Source organism: Pantherophis guttatus, chromosome 2 (genome assembly GCF_059756535.1).
Source record: "Pantherophis guttatus breed Tessera chromosome 2, ASM5975653v1, whole genome shotgun sequence".
Lineage (NCBI taxonomy): Eukaryota > Metazoa > Chordata > Lepidosauria > Squamata > Colubridae > Pantherophis > Pantherophis guttatus.
The window spans coordinates 292,524,945-292,545,187 of NC_142064.1; the positions used below are offsets into that span (position 1 = coordinate 292,524,945).

Genomic DNA, 20,243 nt, shown 5'->3' on the forward strand with positions numbered 1-20,243 from the left:
AGAGCCTCCACGGCTTCTGCCGGCCACAGTCTCCCTAGTTCTCTCCTGGGTCCTCTCTGATGAACCTTGAAGGCTTCTCTGCTGACCAGAGCCTCCCAGAGAGAGGATCGGAGGGGCCAGGAGGAGGAGGGGGAGGGGGAGGGGGTTGGAGAAGGCCCCGTCCAGGGTCTCCCCTCCCCTGGTGGCCAAGGCCCCGTATGGGGGGAAAGGAGGGGGGGCTGCTTTCAAGGCAGCCTCTGGTCTGCTGGGTTTCCCAGGAGCCTCTTTCCTCTTCCACCAGGTGCAGAACCTGCCTCCCAGGTGAGGCCGGGGGAGTCCAAGCCCCCCATGACTCTTGCGGGGAGCTTCCTCCGGGCCTCGGCTAAGTAACAGAAAGTTCCTCCGTTTCCTCTGGTTGGTTGGGAGGCTCAGAATATTCCCCCATCCCTCTTTTCCCTCCTTTTATCTCAACCCAAATGCATTGAAGGAGGTTTTTCTTTCTTCTGTTGTGTTTCTAGATCAGTTTATTTTTTATATATACATAGTGCAACTCCACCTCCTCTTTTATGGGGTCTGTTTCTTTGGAGCACTTTAAATGTGAAGATATTAAATGTTGAGAGCTGAAAGAGGGAAATGCACAATGGTCCAGAACACACCGTTGTGGCTGAGTGCGTGCAGGCTCCTGTATGAGGTGATCTGCGCTCTGATTGGTTGCTGTGGGTGGAAAGGGGGAGTTTCCCTTTTTCCCGCCTTTTTCTTCCATGGGCTCAGAATGCTGTTTGAGATTTACCTCACAATCTCCCTGCATTCCTGACTATCTTGTCTGCTGTGAATGTAGATGTGAAATACATTTATTTACATAAAACTACAAGTTTGTGTCCGTGTCTCCCACTTCCTTTGGACAGCTGCTGCCTGATTCCTCCGCATTAAATCTCTTTAGTTGCACCTTCCAATTTTGGGTTTCATCCCATGAAGTTTTGGTGATTGCAACAATGTCACACCTGCCTTTGGGCTCCACCTTCACCCCGTTTATTCCTCGTACTATGAACATCCGTGCAGAAGCATCTGAGTCCCTCTTTGACTGACCCCATATTTGCTTTCTACATCTCCTGCTCTGTCTCCGAGTTTCCCTTCTTTCTCTCCATTTGGTTGATTCCCCTGAGATTTGAGCTTGGAATTTGCTTCTAAATCTTTGTCTCCTTCTCCCTTCGGTCTCACTTTCAAGCCCTTCGGATGAGGAGAGCCGGTTGGTGTCCAAAGCCGACCTTCTCGGTTCTTCTGAGGGGCAGCTCATCCCCTGCCAGAAGCCCCCCATGTGGGTGTTGTGGACCATGGTCCAAGAATCCCAATTTCCCTCAAGAGAACCATCCCCTAAGCCAGAGTTGACTTCCCTCCTTGGATGGTTCCCTTTATTGGGAGAGTGGAAGCGAAATTCCCCTGTGCCCCCAACTCTTTGGCTCCCTTGCCCACCTGCTCCGAGTCTCTTGGCATCGTTTCCAGGGACTTTTTCATTCCTCCCAGCATGAAAGAGGAAAAAGGGACAATACTCTGTGGGCTTCATTATTTCTGTAAGCCCCTCAGTCACATCTTTGATAGTTGCTCCTGGGAAACAACCAACCACCTTAGTTTGATTGTCCGTCTTAGAAACGGCTGTTTCACTTCCCCTAAACAATGAATCAACACAAGACTTTCTTTTTTTCTTAAGGAGGTCCGGTCTCATTTTTCCCCCCTGCCATTGGTACATTTGGTGTTGTCCCTTCTCCAGGTTCTTGCACACTGTCTCGCAAGGGGAGGCATTGCTCAAAGGAGCCCAAATCTTCTTCAGACAATTCCTACAATCACACTCCGACCTATTTTTCCCCTGGTGGCCCCAAGACCCCAGATGAGGAAGGGGAGGGGGAAATTCTGCCTCGGTGATTGAGATGGATTCCTTGGAGGTCATCTAGTCCAACCTTCTGCTCGGGCCTACACCATTTATACCATCAAGCAGGAGACTCAATACCATTCGAATCTGAGCCCCAAAGAGGGAGGGAGCCATTGGGTGGCAAAATGGGGCAGGAGCCTCCAGTTGTGAAGGAGAGAAATGGCTGAAATGGCTGGATAAATGTAGGGGAGCCTCGGGTGCCCCCACAATTTCTCGCCACAAATACTCAGGGAGGACCGTGCCTGCTGCCATTCTGCTCCTCCAAAGGGGGCTTGAGGGGAAGCAGAGCAAGGGGGCCTCTGAGCAGAAAGGGGGGTCCTGCCCCTTCTCCTCCCTGGATCTGCCCACCCTCCTCCTGAACCAGTTCTGGCTTCAGACCAAAAGTAGCCGGTATGGTGGATCCAGAGGCAGCGGAGGGAGGAGCCTCCTGCGGGGGCAGCAAAAAGGAAGAGGAGGAAGAGGAAGGAAGGATTCCAGGGTTTTCTTACATCTGAAGTTTATTCTTTTATAGCAAAGCGAAGGGAAGGGAAGTGAGTGGGAGGAAGAATAATGTAGATGAAGCTGCTGTGGGTTCAAAGCCTGGAGAGTTGAGGGGTCTGGAGTGACAGGTCCACCTAGCATCCCTGGGGACAGTCTAGATGGTCTCCACCCCTCCCTCACAAGGAAGAGAGGCCCTGAAAGGAAGCTGGGGTGTGTGTGTGTCTCAGCAGGAGAAGGTCCAGGCTGCCATTCTCCTCCTCCCCACAAACTGCCACCTTCAGCCTCCATTTCTCACAGGTTGCAAACAGGACAAAGAGTCTTCAGCTGTTAAATAAAAAATATGCTTTTGCATCAGAGAGCAGGATTAATTCATGAGTGCTGTAGAAAAAGAGATGGGGAAGAAAATCAGAATATAAAGAGACACTTTTACTGTAAATAATAAATTATTCTTCCCTTTCATCCCCCACCCCCAAGGCAGACCCACACTGCAGGGGGGTGGTTGACAGGCAGGGACACATAGAGAGAGAATCCGCCCATTTCAGGGAGGAAAAGGCTGGGATGCTTCATATGAAGAAAGAAGATGGGGCTACGGTGGGGGTGGCAGCAAAGAGGGGAGCCTGGGCTCACTTGGCCAGAAATTGTGTGAATTCTCACAAGGAGAAGGGGGGGTGTCAGGAAGAAGAGCCTGTCCAGGTTCCAACTAATGAACCCAAAGGAGTCTGTATGGGGTGCCAAGAAGGATCCTCTCGGACCGGAGGGTGGGGTGCAGTTCAGGGCGAAGTTTTGGAGGGAGTTCATTAAGTTGATAGCGTCATCTCAAGGACTCACCTCCACCTCCCACCCGAGGACGAACGGAGCTGCAGAACGAGCGAACGCAATGATAGAACAATACCTGAGATGCTATGTTAATTATCAGCAGTTTAGCTGGGCAGATCTCCTGCCATTTGCTGAAGTGGCCTACAATATCACAGTGCATAGTAGCACGGGATTCACCCCTTCTAAAATAGCCACAGGGGTGGAATTTGTCCGCTGAATATCCTCGGGAACCCCCTTCCACAGTGACCCTAACAGAATGGGTGGGGTGCTTACAAAATCCGTGGGGGAATCTAAACCTGGGGTGCTCCCTCCCCAAGGGAGGAATGGGAAGGAATGCCCCCCACCTTCCCTTCCCTTTTGCAATTTCCCAAAACTTGAAAAAATTTTGGGCAAGATTTTAGCATTTGGGTGTGTTTTGTTTTTGATTGCAATACTTTTTTCAGAGTTCTGTAAGGAAAAGCTGCCAAAAATCAAAAATCTGCTGTATCTACAGCAAGGAGATATTGTCCAGGTATGTTTTTTTTAAGGAACAATTAAGGAAATGTAAAAACCACCAATAACTTGTAGGAGGGGTTCAGATAAGGGGGAAGAGGAGAAACTCACCTGCAGGAGGTTGGATGGGAATTGCTGGAAAGTGAAAAAGACTCAATCAGAAACCTTTATGGGCTGGAGGACTGGTGGGGTGTCCCTATCCCCTTTGATAGCCCATAATAGTTTGCAGGATCTTCACTTAATAACCGCTTGAGGAACAGAAGTTCCCACAAATATTCCTCCAGGGGCCCCTCCTGGCCACCTGCTAAGCTTGATGAGAGGCCTCCCCTAGAGGGTCCCCTCCACACCACCTCTCCTCCAGCCCCCCAGACTCACCTTTCTTGCTCTTCAGGTAGGAGAAGAGCCCCGCAGCCAGGAAGGCCACTCCTATCACGGCTCCCATGATCCCCGTCCAGAGTTTGCTCCTGGCAGAGCTGGAGGAACGGGGCTCTGGGGAAGGAGAAGGAGCCTCACCTGAGCAGGAGGATCAAGCCCACCTTCCCCCAGGAGGGTCCATTCCATCTCCCCCATGGGGTGGGTTTCTCCCCCTTCTCAGGGCAGGAAGAGAGGGAGGGGAGGGAGGGGCTTACCCCACTGGATGGTGATGGGGGCCTCCAGGCTGGCATGCCCCACCTTGCAAGTGTAGACATCCCCCCGTTGGGGCTGGGTCTCCAGCATCACCTGGAGCTGGTAGGTCCAGTCTCCGTTCTGGAGCTCCTCCCCAAAGGCCACGCCCTCCTCCTCTGGCCGCCCGTTCTTCAGCCACTGGACCTCGATCTCCACCGGGTAAAAGCCGGTCGCGGTGCAGAGGAGGATGGTGTTGGGGGAAGAGGGCTCCATCTTGGTGGGGGAGATGGAGACGGTGGGCTTGGCTGGAGGGAAGGAGGAGAATGAGCCACATGAGAGACACAACAGGGCCCAGAATGGAAGACCAAGTTGGTTAGTTCAGGCCAAGATCCCTTTTCACTCCTGAAAATATACTGTGTTTTAAGTCATCTTCCAAAGTAAATTGCAGCAAGAAATTAAAAGGGATCCTGAAAGAGGGAAAAACGTTAAATCCTTCCTGATTGGGACCAATTACAGTCTCCAAAAAGAATTCCCCAAATAGGCATGTCTGACAGGGATAAATGCTGGAAACGCCCAGAGGTGGAAGGAACCTTCTGCCAGATGTGGTGGACATGGAAATAAATAACGCAGAAAACAGGAAGGACAGATGCAGCACGAGTCGGATGATTCTTGGGATCTCGTTGAAAATGAAACCACACTTTTAATTAGGTGTAATACCACAACATTTATTTGTTTGTTTGCTTAGTAAACTTAGTTATTTATTAAATTTATTTGCCAAAGTGGTCACAACTAACCCAAAGTCTGGGATCTTGATCTCCTCCTTCAGCAAATGCTCCAACTGGCACAACTCTTGGATGGATTAATGGGGGGGGGTTAGTCTGGATGAGCCCCCCAAGAGAGTTGACAATAGATCCATTCCAGCCCAGAGTCCTTTGCTAACCATTTTTTTTTTCTCTTGAGGGATTTTCTTATTAACAGTAAATTCTATAATGCTTAAGAAGAACCCATTTTTAAATGGTTCTTTGTAATTCCAACCTGGGATCTGGTCAGGTTTCCACGCAGACAAATAGCAACATTTCAGGTGTGAGTTGTTTTCTTTTCTCAGGAAAATCCCATTTGCCTCTTGGGACATTAAAGGCCTTTGTGGAATTGCTAAAAGAAGGCAGAGGCTTTACAAACTGAAAATGGCTTTTTTTAAAAAAAACAGGAAATGCAAATTTTGGATGAGAAAAAAAGTCTTTTAGCAAGAAAATGGAAGGATCAGATTTTAAAGCTTCAATTTGGTATTTTTCCATGTTTATTTTTATAGCCCATCCCAAACCTCCTTATTTACAAGACTGCCGTGTGAAGATTTTGGGGTTCCAATTTGGCCAGATGGGAGTTGCTGGATTTTAATTGGATCAGAAAAAGTTTTTTTTTTCCCTTTTAAATACCTACCAAGGGACACAACACAGCTGAATATTATTATCTCCATGAAAATATCCTCTTTGGTAGGAAAAACATTTCCAAATGCATCTTATGTGGCAGCTGAAAATCCTCCCAGGTTTGCAGGGAAGAATTTAGGAGTGAAAATGAGTTTTGCCTCCAGACTATGAATATGTGGAGAGCAAAATCTCTTTTGGTTCCCCTAAAACATTCAATGATTTCCGGAAGGAGCAAATGCTCCAAGAGGCTTTTCTCTCTTAGGATCTGGAGGTTTTCCTCTTATGGAAGAAAGATCTCATTAGATTCTATGGTGAGATGTTATTTTTGGAGAATCTCTGGAGTTAAACTTAACCAGTTCTTAAGTGATGATGCTTTCAAGACTTCTCTGATTCTAATAAAAGGAATATAATTTCCCTGGAAAGGCCGAATGGCAACAAGGGCAGCTAAAATCCTTGATTTGCGCAATGCTTTTGGCCTCTGAAACCCCATCAGTGGATAGAAATATAGAAGATTTTTATTAGACAAAGAAATAAAAGGAGAAAAAGAAATGTAGGCAACATTGAAGGAATCTGGAAGAGAGAAGGAAAGAATCTGAGGCTTCAGGGCTGAATGGAGGCCCAATTTCTTTCTTGTGACCCCAAATTCAGTTTTAAGGCTTGTGGGTGTTTTTGGATTCTCCCCCCCAAATCAGGAGCCTCCCCAGGAAGGAAGAACGGAAGCGATCAGGATTCCTGTTATTGGGGGTTTTAGATCTCGGTTTAAGCATTGAATCATGATTACAAATTCTAGGCTGCTTCCGTTACTCATCTGTTTCCTTATTGGATTTAAAAGCTGCAGGACTGGAAATGACTCTGAATGAAGAAAGATGAAAAAAAAGCAGAAGATCCATAGAAAGGGGTCAACAGGGGAAAAAGAGTCCACCAATTCTTTTTTTTTTTATTTTAGGTAAAAAATAAGGTTTTATCCCAAAGTGCCCAAAACAGCATTTCTGGAGCAGAGGAAGAGAGGGAGGGGCTTCTGGGTGGGAAGAGGGAGGGAGACGGGAGGTCCCTGAATAGGATAGAAATGAATCAGGGATAGAGAGAAATATATATGTAGATACAGGGAGTCCTCGACTTATGACCACAATTGGGCCCAAGATTTCTGTTGCTAAGTGAGACGTTTGTTCAATGAATGTTGCCCCATGTTACGACCTTTCTTGCCACAGTCATTAACTGAATCACTGCAGTTGTTAAATGAGTAGCAGGGTTGTTAAGTGAATCCAGCTTCCCACGGACTTTGCTTATCGGAAGGTCGCAAAAGGAGATCACGTGACTCCGGGACGCTGTGACTGTCACAAGTATAAGTCAGTTGCCAAGTATCTGGATTTGGATCACGTGACCCTGGGGAGGCTGCAACGGTCGTAAGTGTGAAAAAGGGTCAGAAGTCATTTGTTTTCACTGCTGCTGTAACTTTCAACTAAACGAACTGTTGTTAAGTGGAGGACTGCCTGCATTGAGCAGGAGAGAGAGAGAGAGAGACAGAGAGAGAGAGAGAGACAGAGAGAGAGAGAGAGAGAGAGAGAGAGAGAGACCTGGTTGGATTCCCCTCCCACCGGAAAAAAACAATATTTGGATGGATTTTGTTGGGGGTGGATGGGAAATGGATCGAAGGGATTCCAGATTCCGGGCAGGAGGAGAGTTTGGAGCCTGGGAAGAAGATTTTGTCCATCTGAGAGTGCAGAATAAATAAATAAATAAATGAGGAGCAAAACCTCCATCAGGGAGAATCGAAAGGAATGAAAGGAAATGAGGGGGGGGGGTCCTGGCCTCCCCCTCCCAGGGAAGAGCCCCCCTCCCTCCCTCCCTCCCCCTCAGACTCACCTCTCCGGCCAATCGTGCGCTCCGCCTTGGGCGCCTGGTAGCTGCCCACCTTGTAGGCCCGTCGGCAGAAGGAATCCACTTGGGCCTTCTTGTACTGCAGGAGCTGCTCATCCCTGTTCCACCTGTCCACATCCCCCTTCCCAAACTCTGTGACGGCCACGAACTTCCCGAGGTCGCTGTCGAAGTGGGCGAACTCCTGCCGGTCGTAGATGTATCGGTCCAGGAACCTCACCCGCTGCGTCCTGTTGAGGAAGCGGCACCCGTGCTTCCACTGGAGCAGGAAATGGGCTGCGGGGAGGAGAAGGAAGAAAGCCGCTGGGAGAGGAGGGGGGGTCTACGCGGGAAGGGGGAGGGTGGCAGGGGACCTTCCTTGGAGAGACTGGCGGAAGACGCCCCCTGGAGGAGGGAACGGGATCTCTCTCAGTCCCAGAGAGGAAGGGAGGCTTCCTGGGGGGTCTGGAGGGGGGAGGGGAGGGAAGAGGGGGAGGGGTGGGAAAAGACAGGCAGAAGCTCAACTGGTCGGCCAGATCTCCTCTCTGCAGGGAAGGTTGGATCCAAACAGGCAGGAATTGGGGGGGGGAGGGGCTGGAGGGAAAGTAAGGTCCATCCCCCCCATTCTCTCTTCCTTTGGGAGGGGATCTGGGGAGGGGGCACAATGAGGACATCTAGACCGACTCTCCCAGGGTCCCCCCCTTTCTTCTTCCCCCATATCTTCAGCCCAGCTCCCTCCCTTTCAGGGACTCCTGATTCCTCTCCCCCTCCCCAAAAACAGCCTCTCAAAGGGAGGGCCTCCTGCCCTCTCCTTCTCCCTCCCTTCCCCCTCCCCTCCAGGGGGATTATGGAAGTTCCTGGCCTCCTCCCCAAATTCAGGGGCTCCCCAGGAAGGGCCCGAAGCCCCCCTCTTGCCTGACCTCAAAGTTGAGATTCAGGAGAAAAAGTGAAGTTTCTGAAGAAGCCAAAAGACTTTTGCTCAAATGCCTTTTTTCCCTTCTGGGGATTCAGGGCTGAAAATGCCTCAGTTTCCCTCTTTCGCTTTTCCTCCCCTCCCTCTTTCCCTGCAGCCCCCTCCCACCCAGGCACAGGAGAGGCTGCGACCCCCACCTGGCTACATGGGGGAAGGGTTAGGATTAGGGTCCCTCTCCGTCCTCCTGGGGGGAGGGGCTGTGGGGAGGAAGGGGGAGGAGACCACGCAGAGATGGAGGCTGGGGGAGGCTCCGGAGACCCATCGGCTTCCTTCCCCCTTCCCAGCCCCCTCCTCCCCCGCCCAGCCTCCTCCTTACCGGGGGTCTCCTCCCCCCCTTCGCTCCCGGGGATCCGGGCCAGCGCCCCCAGCAGCAGCATCAGGGGGAGCCCAGCCAAAGCCATGGAGGCTCCCCACAAGCGCCCCAAAGGGGGGAGAAAGACGCTCCCAGCCCCAGAGGAGGAATCGGAGGGTCTGGAGGGGGGGAGGAGTTTTCCTAGGACTTCGGAAGAGGGAAGAGTCCAGAAAGAGCAGGAGGACCAATGGGAATCCTCCCTTGTGCAGCGTCATCGGTCTCCGGGCAGAGCCTCCCTCGACTTCGCCCGATGCAGGAGAGAGTTCTGCGCAGAGAGAGAAGCGGAGAAAGTGGGGGAAGGGAATCCCTTCAGTCTTGGGGGGCTGCAATCTGGGGGGTCTTTCATGCCAGCTCCGGGGGAGAATCTCCCTTCCTTTTGCCCTCCTCCCCCCCCCCCAAGATTCTCCTCCACTCTCCCTTTCTCTGGGCGCCTGGACTGGAGGGTGGACTAGATGCCCTCTGAGTTCCCACAGTGCCCAGAAGGAGCCTAAGCTGGAGCTGCGGAGAGTCCAGGAGGGCAAAGTGGATCCAGAGCTCGAGGGGTCCTTCGGGGCTCAGAAGGGGAGGAGGGACCCCCCAGCAGCTGCCCAGGATGACAAGGGGGGAGGGGCAGCCCCACAGCCAGCCAGGACTTGGGGGTCACACGCTCCCCCCAATCCGAAGGGAAGCCAGGAAAACCCTCAGCTGACAGTCCACGCAGGAAGAGGCGGAGGGGATCTGCAGGGATCCCTCCTAATCCAGCCGGATCTTGTGGGATCCCAAGTGAGCGAGGGAGATTCCAAGGACAGGAGTGGTCTTCCCCTCCAGGAAGGGTCGCAAGTTGACTTTCCCCCCCACCCAGAGGCCAGCCAAGACCCTCCATCCCCCCCTTCTCTTCCGGCCCAAGCCCAGAATTCAGGGAGTCCACCCCCCCGTCTGAGCAGTGGCTCTTCCTCCGTCCGTCCCCCCCCCCCCCCAATTCTCAGCCAAAGGGCCCTCAAGGCACTTTTTCCTCCCTGGAAATTTTGAGGGCGTTTTGTCCTTAATTCCCTCCAACTTTTGTACGTGTGTTTGTACAAAACGTCTTTTGAAGAGAAATATCGTCTCCACATAAATGCAGCTTTTCCCTCCTTTCCAAATCTCTGCCGTGATTTGAAATAAACCTTTAAGCTCCATAAATCTCAGAAACATTTTATATTAGGAAGGAGCAGATTCTCCATTCCTCCCTTTTGTTCTTTGCCAGGGAACTCAACGTTTTGCCTGCAGGGATCCTGAGAGAAAAGGGGATTTTAGGGGGAAAGGAATCAGTCCTGGGACTCCCAAGTCCTAAGAATCAGCCTCTGAGATGAATTTAGTTCTTCTGGAGGGGAGTTGGAGGAAACATTTTCCCAAAAGAAGGAGAAGAAAATCCATATCCACGGATATGATGTGTCAGAGGATCTGAGTGGATTTTCTTCCTTGGAAAAGATTTCAGGATTATTTAGGAAGGATGGATGGAGGGACAGTATATTAAACCGAAGAATAAATTTATAATTTATAGAATAACCTGGAATTTTAATAGAAATCCTGGGGACTTCAGGGATCCTATTTCCTCCACTATAGGATTACGGCCTTTTCACCATCACAGTCTGGAAATCTCCCCCCCCCCCCAAACTATCCCAAAAGGAGAACTTCTGTTTCTTCTTCTCCTCTTTCACTTCATCCATAGAAAACATTTTTTTCTAGTCTTTGCAGGAGATTCAGGTTCTGCTCAGTTACGCAAAGGCGGCTTAGAGAGATCCTGAATTCCGGATCCTGTTTCAAGAGCTTTGGGGGTCCAGAGGTGGCCTGGGTCCTTTCCAGGGATGGGGGGCTGGAGGGGTCAAACTCCCCCCTGGCCCAGCACCAGCCTCAGCAGCCCAGAGCCAGGTCCCCCCCAGCATCTGCCCCACAGTTGTGTATCTGACACAGCCACTCACACACAGTCAGCCCCAGATCCAGGCAGCCTCTGTGGGGCCTCCCTCCCTCACCTGACCCAGGCAGAACCTCTGGGCCCCTTTCATGCTTCCAATCCCCCAAATATTGTGCTCTTCTCCAAGTTCTCTCTTAAACACACACACAAATACACACACACAGAGCAGCCCTTCCTTCTCCAGCCCCCAAGAGCTGCAGAGGAATTTGGGCTTCGCTTCCCCAGCCTGAAGCTTTGGGCTCCTCCGAAGCGGAACTGAGGACCTGGCCAGGATCCAGCAGGCAACAAGCCTCCATTCTCCATCAGGGACTCCCCTCCTCCTCCTCCGCCCCATGGCTGAGTCTGCAGGTGGGGCAGCCACAAGGTCCTCTGCCCCATTGGAAGTGGCTGAAGGGGCCCTTCCCCACAACCTCATTATAGTTCTCTGATCCTTTTCTCCATCACTTAAAGCCCATTGAAGAAAGGAGGCCCTGACTTATAACTTCATTTAGTGACTTTTCAAAGTTACAATGGCACTAAAAAAAGTGACTCTTTGCCTAATATTCCTTCTTTTTAAAATATTTTTTATTTTTGAAGAGAGAATATCTCCTCGTAGAGCCTCCATGGCTTCTGCCGGCCACAGCCTCCCTAGTTCTCTCCTGGGTCCTCTCTGATGAACCTTAAAGGCTTCCCTGCTGACCGGAGCCTCCCAGAGAGAGGATCGGAGGAGCCAGGAGGAGGGGGAGGGGCGGCCTTCAAGGCTCCCCGGGGGTTGGAGAAGGCCCCGTCCAGGGTCTCCCCTCCCCTGGTGGCAAAGGCCCCGTATGGGGGGAAAGGAGGGGGGGCTGCTTCCAAGGCGGCCTCTGGTCTGCTGGGTTTCCCAGGAACGTCTTTCATCTTCTCTGATCACGGTCACTCATGCCCTCGTCACTTCCCGCCTGGACTACTGCAACGCTCTCTACATGAGGCTCCCCTTGAGGAGCACTCGGAGGCTCTAACTGGTGCAGAATGCGGCCGCGCGGGTACTTATGGGGGCGACATGACGCTCCCACGTGACACCTCTCCTGCGCGAGCTGCATTGGCTTCCGGTGGTCTTCTGGGTGTGCTTCAAGGTATTGGTTCTCATCTTCAAAGCGCTCCATGGCTTAGGGCCTGGTTATTTACGAGACCACCTTCTGCCTCCGATAACCTCCCACCGGCCAATACGCTCCCACAGAGAGGGCCTCCTCAGGGTGCCGTCGGTCAGGCAATGTCGGCTGGCGACCCCCTGCGGAAGAGCCTTCTCTGTGGGGGCACCCGCCCTCTGGAATCAACTACCCCCAGGGATACGACTGATCCTGGACCCCCGTACCTTCCGCCGGGCCCTGAAGACTTTTTTATTTCAGCAAGCCGGGCTGGGTTAAAAATCTTTTAATTGTTGAATTTTATGGGTAAGGGGTTTTATATTGGGGGAAGCCAATTTAAATTTAATTTTGTTTTTATAGTATTTTAATGTTTATATTGTATGTTTTTTAATTTTGGCTGTTCACTGCCTCGAGTCCTTCGGGAGAGGGGGCGGTATAAAAATTTAATAAATAAATAAATAAATAAAAAATCTTCCACCAGGCGCAGAACCTGCCTCCCAGGTGAAGTCAGGGGAGTCCAAGCCCCCCATGACTCTTGGGGGGAGCTTCCTACAGGCCTTCGCTAATTAACGGAAACTTCATCTGTTTCCTCTGGTTGGTTGGGAGGCTCCGAATATTCCCCCATGGCTCCATCTTTCTTTTCTCCCCTTTTATAGTAACCCAAATGCATTGAAGGAGGTTTTCGTCTTTCTTCTGTTGGGTTTCTATGGCGGTGTGGTTCTTTTTTTTATACGTAGTGCAACTCCACCTCCTCTTTTATTAGGTCTGTTTCTTTAGAGCACTTTAAATTTGAAGATATTAAATGTTGAGAGCTGGAAGAGGAAAATGCACAATGGTCCAGAACACACCGTTGTAGTCGAGTGAAGGCGGGGCTCCTATATGAAGTGATCTGCACTCTGATTGGTTGCTTTGGGTGCAAAGGGGGCGTTTCCCTTTTTTCCCACCTTTTTCTTCTCTGCACTGTTTGAGATTTACCTCAGGATGTTCCTGACTCTTTTCTCTGCCGTGAATGTTAAATACGTTTATATGGATATGAAATAACAAGTTTGTGTCCATGTCTCCCACTTCCTTTGGACAGCTGCTGCCTGAATACTCCACATTAAACCTCTTCAGTTGCACCTTCCATTTGTTGGTTTCATCCCACGAAGTTTCGGTGATTGCAACAATGTCACACCTGCCTTTGGGCTCCACCTTCACCCCGTTTATTCCTCGTACTTTGAGCATCCGTGCAGAGGCATCTGTGTCCCTCTTTGACTGACCCCATATTTGCTTTCTACATCTCCTGCTCTGTCTCCGAGTTTCCCTTCTTTCTTTCCATTCGGTTGATTCCCCTGAGATTTGAGCTTGGAATTTGCTTCTCAAACTTTGTCTCCCTCCCACTTCGGTCTCACTTTCAAGCCCTTCGGATGAGGCGAGCCGGTTGGTGTCCAAAGCCGACCTTCTGGGTTCTTGTGAGGGGCAGCTCATCCCCTGCCAGAAGCCCCCTATGTGGGTGTTGTGGACCATGGTCCAAGAATCCCAATTTCCCTCAAGAGAACCATCCCGTAAGCCAGGCTTGACTTCCCTCCTTGGATGGTTCCCTTTATTGGGAGAACATAAGAGAAATCCCCCTGTGCCCCCAACTCTTTGGCTCCCTTGCCCACCTGCTCCGAGTCTCTTGGCATCGTTTCCAGGGACTTTTTCATTCCTCCCAGCATGAAAGAGGAAAAAGGGATAAGAATCTGTGGGCTTCATTATTTCTGTAAGCCCCTCAGTCACGTCTTTGATAGCTGCTCCTGGGAAACAACCAACCCCCTTAGTTTGATTGTCCGTCTTAGAAACGGCTGTTTCAGTTCCCCTAAACAATGAATCAACACAAGACTTTCTTTTTTTCTTAAGGAGGTCCGGTCTAATTTTCCTCCCCTGCCATTGGTACATTTGGTGTTGTCCCTTCTCCAGGTTCTTGCACACTGTCTTGCAAGGGGAGGCATTGCTCAAAGGAGCCCAAATCTTCTCAGGCAATTTCAGACAATTCCTACAATCACACTCCGACCTATTTTTCCTGTGGTGGCCCCAAGACCCCAGATGAGGAAGGGGAGGGGGAAATTCTGCCTCGGTGATGGAGGCCACTGGAGTCCTGCAAAGTCAGTCTGGATGACCTCTGGAGAGACCGAGGCTCAGTTGGAGGGCTGTCTAGGGGCATCTAGAGGTGATGGGGAGAAGGGAGGGGTCTTCCACTTAGGGCTGCCCCATTGAACTCCCCCCCTTTTTCCCAGAGAGCAGGTCTTCCCCTCCGTGGCAATGTCTTCTGCACCAGGAACGGCTTCAGATGGATTCCTTGGAGGTCATCTAGTCCAACCTCCTGCTCAAACTTCCACCATTTATACCATCGAGCAGGAGACTCTATACCATTGGAATCTGAGCCCCAAAGAGGGAGGGAGCCATTGGGTGCCAAAATGGGGCAGGACCCTCCAGTTGTGAAGGAGAGAAATGGCTGAAATGGCTGGGTGAATGTAGGGGAGTCTCGGGTGCCCCCACAATTTCTCCCCACAAATGCTCAGGGAGGTCCGTGCCTGCTGCCATTCTGCTCCTCCAAAGGGGGCTTGAGGGGAAGCAGAGCAAGGGGGCCTCTGAGCAGAAAGGGGGGTCCTGCCCCTTCGCCTCCCTGGATCTGCCCACCCTCCTCCTGAACCAGTTCTGGCTTCGGACCAAAAGCAGCCTGGATGGTGGATCCAGAGGCAGCGGAGGGAGGAGCCTCCTGCGGGGGCAGCAAAAAGGAAGAGGAGGAAGAGGAAGGAAGGGAGGATTCCAGGGTTTTCTTACATCTGAAGTTTATTCTTTTATAGCAAAGCGAAGGGAAGGGAAGTGAGTGGGAGGAAGAATAATGTGGATGAAGCTGCTGTGGGTTCAAAGCCAGGAGAGTTGAGGGGTCTGGAGTGACAGGTCCACCTAGCATCCCTGGGGACAGTCTAGATGGTCTCCACCCCTCCCTCACAAGAAAGAGAGGCCCTAAAAGGAAGCTGGTGTGTATATGTGTGTCTCAGCAGGAGAAGGTCCAGGCTGCCATTCTCCTCCTCCCCCCAAACTGCCACCTTCAGCCTCCATTTCTCACAGGTTGCAAACAGGACAAAGAGTCTTCAGCTGTTAAATAAAAAATATGCTTTTGCATCGGAGAGCAGGATTAATTCATGAGTGCTGTAGAAAAAGAGATGGGGAAGAAAATCAGAATATAAAAAAAACACTTTTCCTGTAAATAATATATTCTTCTTCCCTTTCATCCCCCACCCCCAAGGCAGACCCACACTGCAGGGGGGTGGTTGACAGGCAGTGACACATAGAGAGAGAATCCGCCCATTTCAGGGAGGAAAAGGCTGGGATGCTTCATATGAAGAGAGAAGATGGGGCTACGATGGGGGTGGCAGCAAAGGGGGGAGCCTGGGCTCACTTGGCCAGAAATCGTGGGAATTCTCACAAGGAGAAGGGGGGGTCAGGAAGAAGAGCCTGTCCAGGTTCCAACTAATGAACCCACAGGAGTCTGTATGGGGAGCCAAGAAGGATCCTCTCGGACCGGAGGGGGAGTGTGAAGTTCAGAGCCAAGTTTTGGAGGGAGTTCATTAAGTTGACAGGTTCATCTCAAGGACTTAGCTCCCCCTTCCACCCGAGGACGAACGGAGGTAGAGAACGAGCGAATGCAATGATAGAACAATACCTGAGATGCTCTGATAATTATCAGCAGTTTAGCTGGGCAGATCTCCTGCCATTTGCTGAAGTGACCTACAATACCGCAGTGCATAGTAGGGGTGAAATGTAAAATTTGTTACTACCGGTTCTGTGGGTGTGGCTTGGTGGGGGGGGTTGTTAATGTGACTGGGTGGGCGTGGCCTAACAGAATGGGTGGGTTGCTTACAAAATGCGTTGGGGAATTTAAACCTGGGATGCTCCCTCCCCAAGGGAGGAATGGGAAGGAATGGACCCCCCCTTCCCTTCCCTTCCCTTCCCTTTGGCAATTTCCCAAAACTTGGAAAAATTCTGGGCAAGATTTTAGCATTTGTGTGTGCTTTTGTTTTTGATTGCAATACTTTTTCAGATCTCTGTAAAGAAACGTTGCCCAAAATCCAAAAAAACTGCTCTATTCACAACAAGGAGATATTGTTCATGCAAGTTTTTTTTTTTTTTTAAAGGAACAATTAAAGAATTTTAAAAGCCACCTATAACTCTTAGGAGGGGTTGAGATGAGGGGGAAGAGGAGAAACTCACCTGCAGGAGGTTGGATGGGAATTGCTGGAAGGAGAAAAAGACCCAATCAGGACCCTTCATGGGCTGGAGGGCTCAGCGGGACCCCTCCCCATTGATAGCCCATAATAGGTTGTGTGATCTTCACTTATAGCCCCTCCAAGAACAGAAGTTCCCATAAATATTCCTCAAGGGGCCCCTCTTGGCCACCTGCTAAGCTTGAGGAGAGGCCTCCCCTAGAGGGTCCCCTCCCCACAACCTCTCCTCCAGCCCCCCAGACTCACCTTTCTTGCTCTTCAGGTAGGAGAAGAGCCCCACAGCCAGGAAGGCCACTCCTATCACGGCCCCCATGATCCCCGTCCAGAGTTTGCTCCTGGCAGAGCTGGAGGAACGGGGCTCTGGGGAAGGAGAAGGAGCCTCACCTGAGCAGGAGGATCAGGCCCACCTTCCGCCAGGAGGCTCCATTCCAGCTCCCCCCCCATGGGATGGGTCTTTCTCCCTTCTCAGGGCACGATGGGGTTCCCAGACCAGGAGGGAAGAAAGGGGAGGGGAGGGGCTCTTACCCCACTGGACAGTGATGGGGGCCTCCAGGCTGGCATGCCCCACCTTGCAAGTGTAGATGTCCCCACGTTGGGGCTGGGTCTCCAGCATCACCTGGAGCTGGTAGGTCCAGTCTCCGTTCTGGAGCTCCTCCCCAAAGGCCACGCCCTCCTCCTCCAGCCGCCCGTTCTTCAGCCACTGGACCTCGATCTCCACGGGGTAAAAGCCTGTCGCAGTGCAGAGGAGGATGGTGTTGGGGGAAGAGGGGTCCATCTTGGTGGGGGAGATGGAGACGGTGGGCTTGGCTGGAGGGAAGGAGGAGAAGGAGCCACATGAGAGACACAACAGGAAAGAAACGACGCAGAAGACGGGAAGGTCAGATGCAGCACGAGTCGGATGATTCTTGGGATCTCGTTGAAAATGAAACCAGATTTTTAATTAGGTGTAATACCACAACATTTGTTTGTTTGTTTGTTTAGTAAACTTAGTTATTTATTAAATTTATTTTCCTAGGTGGCCACAACTAACCCAAAGCCTTACAGACCCTCTCCTAGCCGTGACTGCCCCCTGCTCTCCGGGAGTCCAGGAGAATCTCCAGAATTGCCAAATGGGTCTCTGGGACAATGCAGCTCCACCCAGAAGGAAGTTGGTTAAAGTCCCCCATCTTGGGGCTCCCAACACCCAAAGCCCTTTGGCCTTTCCAGGGTTCAGCCGAAGCCCCTAATCCCCCACTCAGCCCCTCCCCCCACAGCCTCCAGGACCCTCGAGGGGGCAGCCTCAGCATCTCCTGGGTCCCCAGAGGTGGAGATGAAACCTTAGAACATCAGCAGACGGAGGAGACCTCCAGCCCTGGTGACGGATGGCCTCACCCAGCGGCTTCATGCGGAGGTTATAGAGGAGAGGAGAGAGGACGGAGCCAAATGCCTCTGGGCAGCCCTGAAGGTGATCAACCACGCTTGCCAAGAGAAGAGAAGAGAAGAGAAGAGAAGAGAAGAGAAGAGAAGAGAAGAGAAGAGAAGAGAAGAGAAGAGAAGAGAAGAGAAGAGAAGATCTTTGTCCCAATTTTCTTCGGTGTTTCAGTCACTTTTCAAAAAGTTTTATTTGGAGAGAGAAAATTTCTCCTTCCACTTTCCCTTTTCTCCCTTTAGGATCCACAAGATGCAGAAATAAATAAAAAAATCAGCAGAAGATTTCAGGGGAAAATGTGCAAAATGTGATGTGGCTGCAAAACCCCCCAATTTTGGGCATCATCAATCGAAAGAGGTATTTTGAAGGAAAGGGCAAAGGAGCCCAATGGGGGGGGGGGCAGCCCTTTGCTCCCCATAACTGCCAGAATCCCCTGAAGGAAAAGTTTCTCCCCCATTGAAGATGAGAGACCCTGGATCCCCCCTTCAGAGCAGGAAGGGCAGAAGAGGTTTTGGGGGATCTCATGATCTCTCTCGAGGATCCTTCCTGGGGGGGCTTTGGGGGGATTCAGAGGGAGACCCACCCCAGACCAGGCTCTGCCTGCACCCAGCCGGCCTCCTTCCCAGCCGCAGGAACCGGCCATTCCTGGGGAAGGAGGTGGGGAGGGGTCCCTCTGACTCCCCGAGGGAAGCTTCTGCCCTGGATGAGGGGGGCAGGGAGTGGGGAAGGGATCCAGAGGGGATCTGGGATCTGGATCTCCTCCTTCAGCAAATGCTCCAACTGGCACAACTCTTGGATGGATTAATGGGGGGGGGTTTAGTCTGGATGAGCCCCCCAAGAGAGCTGACAATAGATCCATTCCAGCCCAGAGTCCTTTGCTAACCATTTTGTTTTCTCTTGAGGGATTTTCTTATTAACAGTAAATTCTATGATGCTTAAGAAGAACCCATTTTTAAATGGTTCTTTGTAATTCCAACCTGGGATCTGGTCAGGTTTCCACGCAGACAAATAGCAGCATTTCAGGTGTGAGTTGTTTTTATTTTCCAGGAAAATCCCATTTGCCTCTTGGGACATTAAAGGCCTTTGTGGAATTGCTAAAAGAAGGCAGAGGCTTTACAAACTGAAAATGACCTTTTTTTTTTTTTTTTAACAAGAAATGCAAAGTTTGGATGAGAAAAAGACTTTTATCAAGAAAATGGAAGGATCAGATTTTAAAGCTGCAATTTGGTATTTTTCCATGTTTATTTTTATAGCCCATCCCAAACCTCCTTATTTACAAGACTGCAGTCTGAAGATTTTGGGGTTCCTATTTGGCCAGATGGGAGTTGCTGGAGATTTTAATTGGATCGGAAATTTTTCTTTTTCTTTTTAAATACCTACCGAAAGACACAACTTTCTCCCTCTGCCCATCCAGGAATCCAGTTTAATAGACAAATCGAGACCTCTTGATTCAAAACAGCAGCAGGACAAAGTACATTTTATCTGCCCCACATCATGAAAATTCCCCCAAAAGGACTCAAGAAACATCCTGTGATTTCAGGCCTCCTAAAGTGAAGCCTGACCATCTATTTCCTCTAAATACACGGAATTTAATAAATATTCCTGTTCTTTTAATAAAGAACAGGAACCCCTGGATAATTATTAGCCTCTTGTCTGAAGTATTTTCATGGAAGTAAAAATAATACTTTTAATAAAGAAGAAATTATATGAATCACAATGAAATTCAGGATCACTAATTTGGATTTATAATAAAAATGCATTCTATTTATGTGGATGAAACTTGTGAGGAGCTAAAGGAACAAACCATCCAGAGATTTTGGTCCTGTCCCTGAACCAGAGGAAGGAAGGAAGGGAGGAGGGGAGGGAGGAAAAGAGGAGGGGAGCATGGGCTTTGGAGCCTTTGGGCAGCTGATGAGGCTCCTTTCCCTGAAGGGAAAATCCCCCCAGAGACCCCCAAAAGGAGGGAGGAGGGAGGGAGGCCCTGAGAGGCCCACAAAAGAGACACACTCACAACACCAACACAATTGGCACTTGGGGCACTTTCGGAGGTTATGAAAAATCACTAGAGAAATGAATAAAAGTGAAAGTGAAATCTCTATGTGAAATATTATTGGAATGAGAATTATTTCAAGTATTATGCCAGATGACAAGAACGTTGTGCTCTTTGTAGGGGAAAAATAAAATTAAACATCATCCAGAAACAAATTATATAGCTGGATATTATTATCTCCATGAAAATATCCTCTTTGGTAGGAAAAACATTTCCAAATGCATCTTATGTGGCAGCTGAAAATCCTCCCAGGTTGCAGGGAAGAATTTAGGAGTGAAAATGAGTTTTGCCTCCAGACTGAATATGTTGTAAGTGTAAAAAACATTCATAAGTCATTTTTTTTCACTGCACTAAATGAAATGTTGTTAAGTGGAGCAGGAGAGAGAGAGAGAGAGAGAGAGAGAGAGAGAGAGAGAGAGAGAGAGAGAGAGAGAGACCTGGATGGATTCCCCTCCCCCCCAAAAGAAACATATCTGGATGGATTTTCTTGTGGGGGGGGAATGGATCGAAGGGATCTCAGATTCCAGACAGGAGGAGTTTGGAGCCTGGGAAGAAGATTTTGTCAAGCTGAGAGTGCAGAATAAATAAATAAATAAGGAGCA

The 20,243-nt window shown here is 50.3% G+C and overlaps 1 protein-coding gene and 1 pseudogene across 2 annotated transcripts in view; both read right to left on the bottom strand.

The window, feature by feature from the left end:
• Window positions 1-20,243, bottom strand: part of LOC148116184 (H-2 class II histocompatibility antigen, E-S beta chain-like) — a 93,431-nt gene that overhangs the window by 65,055 nt on the left and 8,133 nt on the right. The window lies entirely within an intron of this gene.
• LOC148116188 (rano class II histocompatibility antigen, A beta chain pseudogene) lies at window positions 1,351-16,988 on the bottom strand (annotated as a pseudogene). Its single transcript, XR_015732838.1, has 3 exons — window positions 16,709-16,988; window positions 4,067-4,180; window positions 1,351-1,493 (listed from the first exon to the last, which is right to left on the bottom strand). The product of XR_015732838.1 is annotated as a rano class II histocompatibility antigen, A beta chain pseudogene (transcript).